This window comes from Mytilus californianus, unplaced genomic scaffold (assembly GCF_021869535.1).
Source record: "Mytilus californianus isolate M0D057914Y unplaced genomic scaffold, xbMytCali1.0.p SCAF_12, whole genome shotgun sequence".
Classification (NCBI taxonomy): Eukaryota; Metazoa; Mollusca; class Bivalvia; order Mytilida; family Mytilidae; genus Mytilus; species Mytilus californianus.
The window spans coordinates 48,560,773-48,571,665 of record NW_026262604.1 but is presented as its reverse complement, the minus strand read 5'-3'; positions in this window follow the sequence as shown (position 1 = coordinate 48,571,665).

Sequence of the window (10,893 nt, the reverse complement as noted above, 5' to 3'; positions counted from 1 at the left end):
CCGTTTGCTGGTAAACTTAAGACGATTTTATAAATTTTCTGTTATTTGACAGTAATGCATACACAAAATCGTATCTTTCGTTCGACGGAAAAGTTAAGAAGAATTGATAAATAAGGGTGTATTTCAAACATTCAGTGTTATTTATTGTCATCCAATTCACAAAAATAATTTACTGTTTGAATATGAATGACGTTTGCTCCGCTGATGATGACACGTGTAAGAAACCAAATCTGTCTGGGGTCGGTAAGATCGAAACGGGTAAATGTTCCTTGACAGGAGTGCTTCTTAGATCTCGCCAGCTGTCACTGCTTGAATGTGCTAAGGAATGTTTTATTACGTCAAACTGCACGTATATTAATTACAGGCAAAATTGGAAATTATGTGACCTTGTGATGTCCGATGCCATTGGAAACGAAATTGCCAACGACTCTATCTGTATCAAAAGTAATATAACAACATGGGAAAAGGTATTTTACAAGTTTCCTTTATCAAACTCCTAACTATATCAGATAATATTTAAGTTATCGCCTCTTTTCTACTGCATTTGGTACCAACATAAACGGTATCAACTTTAGTACACCATAGGCGCATTCGTTTACAAGAATTATCATTGATATGATCATAATTGTAATTTAACTGTTAAGAAAACTGTTATTTCTTTTTCAAAACAACAAAGGATTTTCTATCCCAGGAATTGATTATCTTAGCTCTATTTGACAAAATCTTTTGGAATTCTAGGTTCTAAATGCTCTTCAACTTTGTTTTTTTATTTGACCTTTTTAGCTTTTTTTATTCAAGTTTCACTGATGTGTATTTTGTAGACAAAACGCGTGTCTGACATATATTTGCTCTATTTACCTATATTTTCGACTATGCTTGTCTTTTCAGTGATGATCGAGTACAAAATATTTGAGACTTAAGATGCAATACATGCCAGTCTTGCTTGATGTTAATACGCAATGTATTTTTGTAATCAACTATGCTTAATATATTTTTATATTACTTTAATATTTAATTATAATTTTTCTTTGAAAAAAAAACTTTCAAGCAAAGACTTTCAGTTTTTTTTTATCAGTTGTAAATACAAATTTGTCATTATAAAAATTATTATTTAACTCAAATTTAGCATTGAACATGAACAATAACGTTTGTGGAATGAACGAGGTTATGTTGGAAAACTTGCTACTGCTGTGTTTTATCATTCACGTTGTGTGTGCCTTTACCAATTCTAACTTGTTATGGCTAATTCATTTATTTTCTTTATTTTTACAATGCTAAACTGTATGATGCCAATGCTGCATTAAGGGCATACGATATAGTAACAGGGGAGATAATTACGTTGCTTACGTAATATATTACTTTTTGCGACGTCAAACTGTGACTTATCGGGCAAAGATGCATTTTTCGAGTGGGTTTTAATCACTAGCTTGAAAACGAGTACATGGACCCCTCTTTTTTAAAAATGACAGTTGACTTGATACTGTATGCAGATTATTTGTTCCAATTTTATGAAAAAGTCACCCATGATTTTTTTTAAATGAGATACATAAGCAGCAAAAAAATGCCGTTTTTCCTGACTTGGTACAGGCATTTCCTTATGTAGAAAACAGTGAATTAATTCTGGTTTCATAGCTATCTAAACCTCTCACTTGTATGAAAGTCGCATATAATTCCATTATATTGACAACATGTGTGAACAATACAAACAGACATAATATATAAAAAACAAATGTCAAAAATAGGGGTACAGCAGTCGACATTGTCTTATTATCTTAATCACTATAAAAACAAACAAATATATCAACAAAGAAAAACAAAATGTCATATAGACAAAGCACATAAGCAAAAATGAAAGACAAGAATACAAAATTGACCATTGCACAATAACACAATGGTGGGATGCATAAGTACCGATCCTCGCCAAACGGATATTACCAAAAATGGAATAAATATGAATATGACAGTTACCAGACGATACCAAAGTCTTCGGCCGAGCGAAAAATTTTGTTACTAGTATCTCTATTCGTAAATTTGTTTGAAACTCATTACTTGATTTTATAATTTCTTCATGATAATTGTTGTTAAATAACTATAATAATTTAACAGAGATCAATCTTGACAAGTGCTTTAAATTAACAAGCTGATATCTTACTTTGTAATGGATTGTTTTGAACAATGTGAAAAAAACCATTGTTTTTAAAGATCTTCAAAAGATATGAACTTTTTTTTATTTCTGAGTAAACGGAAATTATATGGAAAATATTCTTAATTTTAAGTGATGGGAAAGGTAATGCGGTTAAGTATTTGTTAAACATGGTTTAAGCTTATTTACCTTTCGACAAATAAAAGGAACTATACTGTACTTTCAACATTTGATATGTAATAGAACATCAGGCGATAGCAATTTTTTGAAAATGTCATACTCGGAAAGAACCATGCAACAAACTTTTCAGTATGGTCCGTATGTAACCTGTCGTAATGTAGAACTTTAATTTTTCCAAATTTTTCTTACTTGTCAGTGGAAATAAGCCCTTCCCTAGGTCCATAGTGTTTTCAGATTCCATTAGCGTATAAATATTGTATACTTATTCTAGTTTATAATATGCATATAACTTTACGTGCATTATCACACAGTTAAAGGCATCTCTACATTTTCTTCAACAAGTGACCAATACTATCACAGTATTTCAGTTTCCTTTCTCTGATATTTTTTATTTTTACTATATCACTGCACATGTATCTTAATTATATATTTTATGATGGAATAAGAAATAGAAATATTCATCTCAGTTCATGGATAATTTCTCTCAAATGAGAACAAGTTTCATAAGACATACGTTCATCAGTGTCTTTGTCTTTCGTCTTAGGATGCCTTACTCTCAAGTTAATTGCAGCTTCATTTCCAAAGTAAAAAACGCAATCATGTCTTTATAACCTGTTTGCTAAAGTTTATAAAAGTCGATTCGGTTAATAAACACTGCTTTAACACTGTCACTTGATAGGAGAATGTTGCAGTGATCACAAACATGTTTAACCCCACCACATTTTATACGTGCCTGTCCCAAGTCAAGAGCCTATAGTTCAGTGGTTGTCATTGGTTGTCTTCTGTCATATTTGTTTTTCGTATATTGTTAAGTCATCAATCAGGCCGTGGGTTTTTACTTTTGAATTGTTTCTAATTTTGTTCTGCCTGGCCCTTTTATAGCTGACTAAATAGTATTGGTTTAGTTTATTGTTGAAGGTATTTTCTAAATTTTTAAGCATTTTTGTCAAATGCCTTTAAGAGTTATGTTTATTGGCAAATTTTCAGGCGTTTAACAAATGCATGAACAAATTTATAAACATTATACAAAATACCTCAATATTTATAAAAAAAATTAAATGTCTATAAAAATTGAGCAAATAAAAGTATTGAACAACAAAAAGTATTTAACATATTCCAATTCAACAGCCTATATTTTAAGAGTTTTAACAATAAAAATTAATTCTACTAAATGTATTAACAATTTCCGCAAGCACTTTAGTCAACAAATATTTGTTATTTCATGAAATGTTTGGTCGGCAGGATCTGTTACGCATTTAGCCTGCTTTGAGGGGAGGGGGTTTGCAAAGACAACGCTTGCTGTAACATATGGTTCTATCACTATTACTACAGTCACATTTGGTGAAACTACGACCACCTGTCAAATATTTTTCTGTTCTATTTCTATTCGAAGTGCTGATTGGGATATAGAAGTATGGACTTTACTCATTCGCTGTTAAACGCATGCTTCAGAAGAGAATTCGTTTAGCTCTACGGCATGTATAAATTCCTAACACTTTGAACAATAAGAACTCTTTCGCTGGTTAGTAGGTGGTCTGTTGAAAGGCAACAATTCTGTTCTTAAATAAATAAACCCTCATTTCTTGCGATATTCGACATTCTCGTCCTTCGTCCCAGTCAATCCATTACAAAACTTACATATTTTCTTTGTTATTAATTTGTTCTCATCATGAATATGCATGATATTATTGCCACTAAACAGTCAATCAAACTACTTTCATATGTTTCTCTGCTCTATATCACATACTTCTGTATTGTATGTAGATTTTCTTTTTTGATTGTTAATTTGTGATCTATTTTAAGAACTATTTTTCCTCTTTGAAAAGAACATCATAAAATGACGCTTTGATATAATGAGTGAGTACATACATAACGTGGATTCACATTAAAGTATTAATTATAGACAGAAAACTTTCCCTTCTGGGTATCAAACAATAGACAATAATATTATTTCTTAGCACGATATTATGTTTTGTTCATGTATCTGAATAATATTTGTTTTTGCTTATTAACGGAAACTAAAAAGGCAATGTGTTGAAAGTTGTTTACAGTCATTTTACAAAAAGACTAGGTACTTTTTGTCATTTCATATTATGCCTGTCAAGGCTACGTATTTTATAAATTGCCTGAAAATTTCAGAGCGGCATCAATAATTTACGGAAAATGAGCTGTTTTGCGTGATTTAATGCGCATATAATTTAGAAATGATTGACATTAAATTAATTTACATTATAAAAACTGACATAGAATTGTAACATTGTAGTGATTGCAATATGTTATAACTATTTGCAAGATATTATTTCTCTTGCAAGAAATTGCAACGTTATACAGATGCATACATGATTATTTTCATCTTCTTGCACTTGAATAAAATTCACCTCTGACTGTTAGGTTGCGTTCGGTGTTTCATAAAAAAAGTATGAGTAAATTATAATTACAAATAAATGTGCAAAAACAATTTCACTATGTCTTATAATGTAAAGGACGTCCTTTCAAATTCTGGTCGGCACGAAGTCCGAAAATTGTTTCCGGGTAGGATGACATGTTTTCTTACGGACTGTTACCTCGTTAGCTAGCATGTTAAAAATACGACTCAACATGTCGGTCTAGTATAAAGCATGGTTATATTCATATCTTAATAACATGATATCGTCCTGAAAATGCATTAAAAATGCCGCTGGACGTTTAACATCAATCCATCATCTCCGTGTTATTTGTGGTGCTTGTATGCCATAATATTACCTGTTACGCCACATCATCTTTTATCGTTATTCATTACTGCAGATTGTAAAGGTTTACCGAATACACCAAATGCTGAACTCCAAGAACCGTTCGGACTGCGGCGAGATTTAGATACTGGAAATAAATTGAAATGTGGCAATGATTATAAGATGGCGGGAAAACCGTTCGCCGTCTGCAAAACTCCCGGAAAATGGACAGTTTTGTTCAACTGCACATCAGCCAAAGGTAAAATGGAACAAAATTTACCGTTTCAGAATCTAATGCCTTCTGGGTAATATTTTCAAAAGCGTTCACCAAAACGCTGTGATTTGCTTACAACGTCCAAAACAATTGAATTTTAACTAATGACGTGACGTTGTTTTCATTTTGGGGTACAAGCAATGAGAGTACCTATGGCCATTTAGATTCTGAAACGGCGAATTAAGATAATGTTTACAAGCAACGAAAAGGAATTTATTTTTATATACATCAAAGCAAATGTGGGTAAATACTATTCACATGCGCCGTACTTGAACTGTATGTATTGGATCAGATATTATATTACTCTGACAAAAAGGGTGTTATCTTATACTGCGGCGCCAAATGATGATTTGACTGCGGTTAATACAACATACAATACATGTATAGGTATACCTTTCAATTCTTGTATCATAATGAGTTTATTTTAAAGTTCATTTATCTGTTTGATATTAATGTAAAAATAATCACTCTCATGTGTCTTTGGTATCTTTCGCCTCTCTTCTAAATCAGTCGTTCTAACGATCAGGGTTCAAACGATAGTTTTTAACGAGTTTCTATGGTGCTTTCAATTACTTAACATTGATAAAACTATTACACTTTAATGAAGAAACGCACAGCAACTCCAATTGATATCTGATTAAGTAACGCCATATGTAATGATCTCCGATTACTGATATTTACAGTCACATTTTCTGATCTCTGATAAAGTAAAACCACATATTGTCTGATCTTCTAGTGATTAAAACCGTAAGTGCCAATTTCTGATCTCTAACTAAGAATATCAATGTGTACAGATCTCTGATTAGGTACATGTAACCACATGTACTAGTCTATAATTGCGTACAGCCACATGAACTGATCTCTGATTATTAAGTACATCCACATGTACTGATTTCTTATTAAGTACAACTACATATTCCGATCTCGTAGTGATTAAAACCATAAGTGCCAATTTCTAATCTCTAACATTGTACAGCTATGCGTACAGATCTCTGATTATTAAGTACAGCCACGAACTGACCTCTGATTATTAAGTACAACCACATGTACCGATCTTTGATTATTAAGTACAACCATATGTACTGATCTCTGATTAGGTACAACCACATGTACTGATCTCTGATTATTAAGTACAGCCACATGTACTGATCTCTGATTATTAAGTACAACCATATGTACTGATCTCTGATTAGGTACAACCTTAGGAACTGGCCTCTCAGTAAGTACCACCACATGTTCTGATCTCTGATAAGGTACAACCACATGTACTAATCTCTTATTAGGTACAACCACATGTTCTGATCTTTTTATAGGTAAAACCACATGTACTGATCTCTGATTAATTACAACCACATATACTGATCTCTGATTAGGTAAAACCACCTGTACAGATCTATGATTAGATTCAACCACCTGACTGCTCTCTGATAAGGTACAACCACATGTTCTGGTTTCTAATTAACGGCAAACACATGGACTGATCTCTGATGAAATACAACCACATGTACTAATCTCTGATTAAGTACAACCTCATATACTAATCTCTGATTAGGTAAAACCACATGTACTGGTTTCTGATTAAGTACAACCATATGTACTTGTCTCTGATTAAGTAAAACCACATGTATTGATCTTTTATATTTATTAGGTGCAACCACATGTACTGATCTCTGTTTAGGTACAAAAACTTGTACTGATCTCTCATTAAGTGCAGCCAGTCCTGATCTCTGATTATTAAGTACAACCACATGTATTGATCTCTTATATTTATTAGGTACAAGCACATGTACTGATCTCTGATTATTTAGTACAATCACATGTATTGATCTCTTATATTTATTAGGTACAAATACATGTACTGATCTCTGATTAAGTACAACCACATGTCCTGATCTGTGATAAGGTAAAACCACATGTACTAATCTCTGATTAGGTACAACCGCATGAACTGATCTCTCATTCTGGTAGTGATCGATGTATCAATCAAACATCTTACAGCTATGCCATATACAAAATAGCTCTATTGATGAACAGAACATATAAAGAAGCTTAAAATTCACAAACGAATCATTGGCAGTAATTAAAGCAACATTCTTTTTGGTGACTAATAAAGTGAAATATTTAGTTCGTGTGAACTGTTACTGGATAGCATATGTATAATGATTGCATGATGATTCTCTAAGATCTATTTGTAACTTTTTTAATATACACAGGGTCCCATGTTATCTCTATATATTATTATGTCACTATCCATTCTTTATAGGAATCAAAGTAGATTATGTGTGTATACTGCAGAGAGACAGATAACAAATAACAAACATATAATTGTATAGAATCTATAGGTCAACATATGGTCTTCAACAATAGGCAAATATCTACACCGTATATACCACTACGAATCGCTTTGAATCTGCACAAGTTGTAAACAAATTTTACAGAGAATAGATACACACAATGTATAATGCTTGTTGTTCAATAGATGTGTGTAGTACAAAGGGATATGTGTACGATGGGAACACGAACACATGTATTAAACTAGTGGAACCCACTCTTAAATCGAATTGTATAGATGGCGGCGGAGATTTAGTCAGCATTACAACAATTCAGAAATGGAATTTCGTTACGGAATATCTTCAAGGGAACATTTTATAAATTTATATATAAGAACAATGTGAACTTGAACCCTTAGAAACCCGAAAATCTTTTAAATTTTGTTTTCAATTTTTCGTTTTAAAGAACACAGATCAAGTGTTTTTGCTTGGTGTGAAGTGGGTTTGTGTTTAGTAACAAAATACAAAGTTTCATAGAATTTAGATGGGTTTCAATATATATGAGTAAAATGAAAATCAGGAGATGTGATATGGTTTACAATGAGGCAACTATCCACCAGAGTTCATATGACGTGGAAGTAAAATGGCCTTCAAAATTGAGAAAAACCATGCTGTGTAGTCAGCTATAAAACTTTAAGGCCCCAACACAGAAAATGTTAAACGAGAAAACTAACGGTATAATTCATAACAATACAATTCACGAAAAATAAATATGTCAAACATGAACCAACGACAACCTCTTAATTACACACTCCTGATTTTGGACAGAAATATGCGTTAATCGTTACGAAAAACATTAAATGACAAAATCGATTTGAAGTACAATATATGTACATTTCAAAAATCAATTTTTGATTAGTGGTTCTTGTTTACAAAGGCTTTATACACCAAAATGCAACAAACAAAAAAAATAATATTGAAACGGAGCAAGGGAACACAATGTATCACAGGTTTCACTTAGAAGTTTTATAATTTAGAACTTTTTGGTAAACAGAAATTCTAAAGAATCAATATTATAATTAGATAAACAGGGATGCTTGCTACAGGATCAGAATTAAACCTCTTGGTAATTACAGTCTACCAGCGATGTTAATTTAAGAAAAAAGACTTATTTCAACATAAATTGTTCTAATAAACTTTCTGCTGTGTTTAAACAATTTTTTTTTAATAAAGTTGGGGGGAGGGGCGGGAAAAATGCAAAACAAAAACGATAATAAATATATAGATACATATATGACTTACCTAATAATTCATTGATAAACCTGTAATGTTAAACCATCAATTGTAAATAAAGTTGTTCCGTGTAATTTCTCGCCAAATCAATCAAGAATATGCTCGGAATTTTCATTAAAGCACGAGAGAAATTTATTCCATTAATATACTTTATTATTACAATATTATAATCTAATTTTAAGTTTATCAACTGGATTGTTAAATTTGAAAATTATGGAATTTCCATTGATGAAAAGTTTATTATCTCTCTGAAAGAATATAATTATCCTGGAAGTATTATGGTAGACTACGAATAACAAATCTAAAATGTAGGTGACACAAGGATACTTATAATTATGTCTTGCGTAGTTTAAAACGAATGTAAAAATATTTGGCGTAAATGAGGTTATGTATATAATTAAATAAATAAAAGAATACAACAAAACCTTTTGAAAAATAAATGTCTAATTAATCAGTCAGGTGGAAAATTTAAAACAATCTGACTCTCCATTTATATTGTTATTGAAGTGTAGAGAGTGAATTTGACACGAATTTGTCTTGATTTGTTTTAGCGACTACCTTAAACGTTAGAAAATAACTTTGCGTTAAAACCAGATCATCATCCTCATTTCATCAATCAAAGGATTATATACTATTCAGGAAAACAGTAGTAATATTAACTTGAAAATTAGCAATTAAAAAGTACCAACATACCATATCATTCCTCTTAAAAAGGTCTAAAAGGGGGAGACGAAAAACAGCCAAGTTTTAAGTACAGATAGAGTGAATAGCAACTTACCTGATTCTTTTATACTTTTTTTTCAAAGCACTTAATATCATTTCAATTTCATTAGCAACAGCACGTGGCCCCTTAGTTTCTAGCGATAATTTTCATATCACTCGACTCTGCTGAGAAAAGAAATTATCAGTCAGAAAGATCAAAGGAAATTTTCGTAAAATAGCGATAAAGAGCATTATATAACTTTTATATTCCTGAAAAAGATTAACCTCGAACCTTCGCCGCTGTGTAAGCCAGACGCGCGTTTCTTCTACATTGAGTGACGAACCATTGACGCCCGAATTAAAAGACTAAAAACAAAAAAATAACAAAAATACCGCACTCCAAGGAAAATTCCAATCGAAAAGTCCGTTATCAAATGGTCAAAACAAAAGTAACAAAAAGCACGAAGTTAAAGAGCCTTGAGGACCCAAAAATTCTTAAATGTTTTGCCAAATACAGCTTAGTTAATCTTTTTATGGAGAGAAAATACTTAGTATTTAGAAATGTTCAAAGTTTTGTAAACAAACAATTTATAATTATGATCATATCAACATGATCAATGAGAATTCATGTCATACAGAAGTGCTGATCACTTCTGGGCAAGTGATACCCTCGGGATGGCACATCAACTAGCAGTGGCATCGACCTAGTGGTTGTAAATATCTTGCAATATCTTCCTACACAGACATAAGCAAGTAATTTTTAACTATTGATCAAAATACTTTACTGAATAACTTTAATTGATAATATGATACCATCCATACAGTTTATGTCTTTATGATCTATAAAATATTCATTGAAATAAGACATTTAGAACTGAATAACAATTTTTAAAGAAAGGTTTGTGGGAGGTTACATATAAACACATTATGTATTTGACAGTGATATTTTCGTAAAAGTCGATGTGGTTGTCACAACAATGAAACAGCTATCCCGCGATTTATAAACTTTAAATCAAAATTGTAATGTATTTCAAACTATTGTTCAGTAGAAATAAACTTTAATCATGTTGTGTGTAAAGCTTTTCTACATTCAGCTTGATAAAGACATCCAAACCCCAAATACTTGTATGACTTAAATTCATGAGGAGCTTATGTCCAAACTGGTGTAAAAGAATAGTAAAATCAACATAGGTTTAACGAAGTCTGAAGGAGTCAGATCATTAGATTGTCAATATTTTCTATTTTATCAACGGAGAGTTGAAAAAAAGGTATGTTAGAAATCTTGCCAGTACCAATTAATTCACTATTGAGCTGACCATTTAA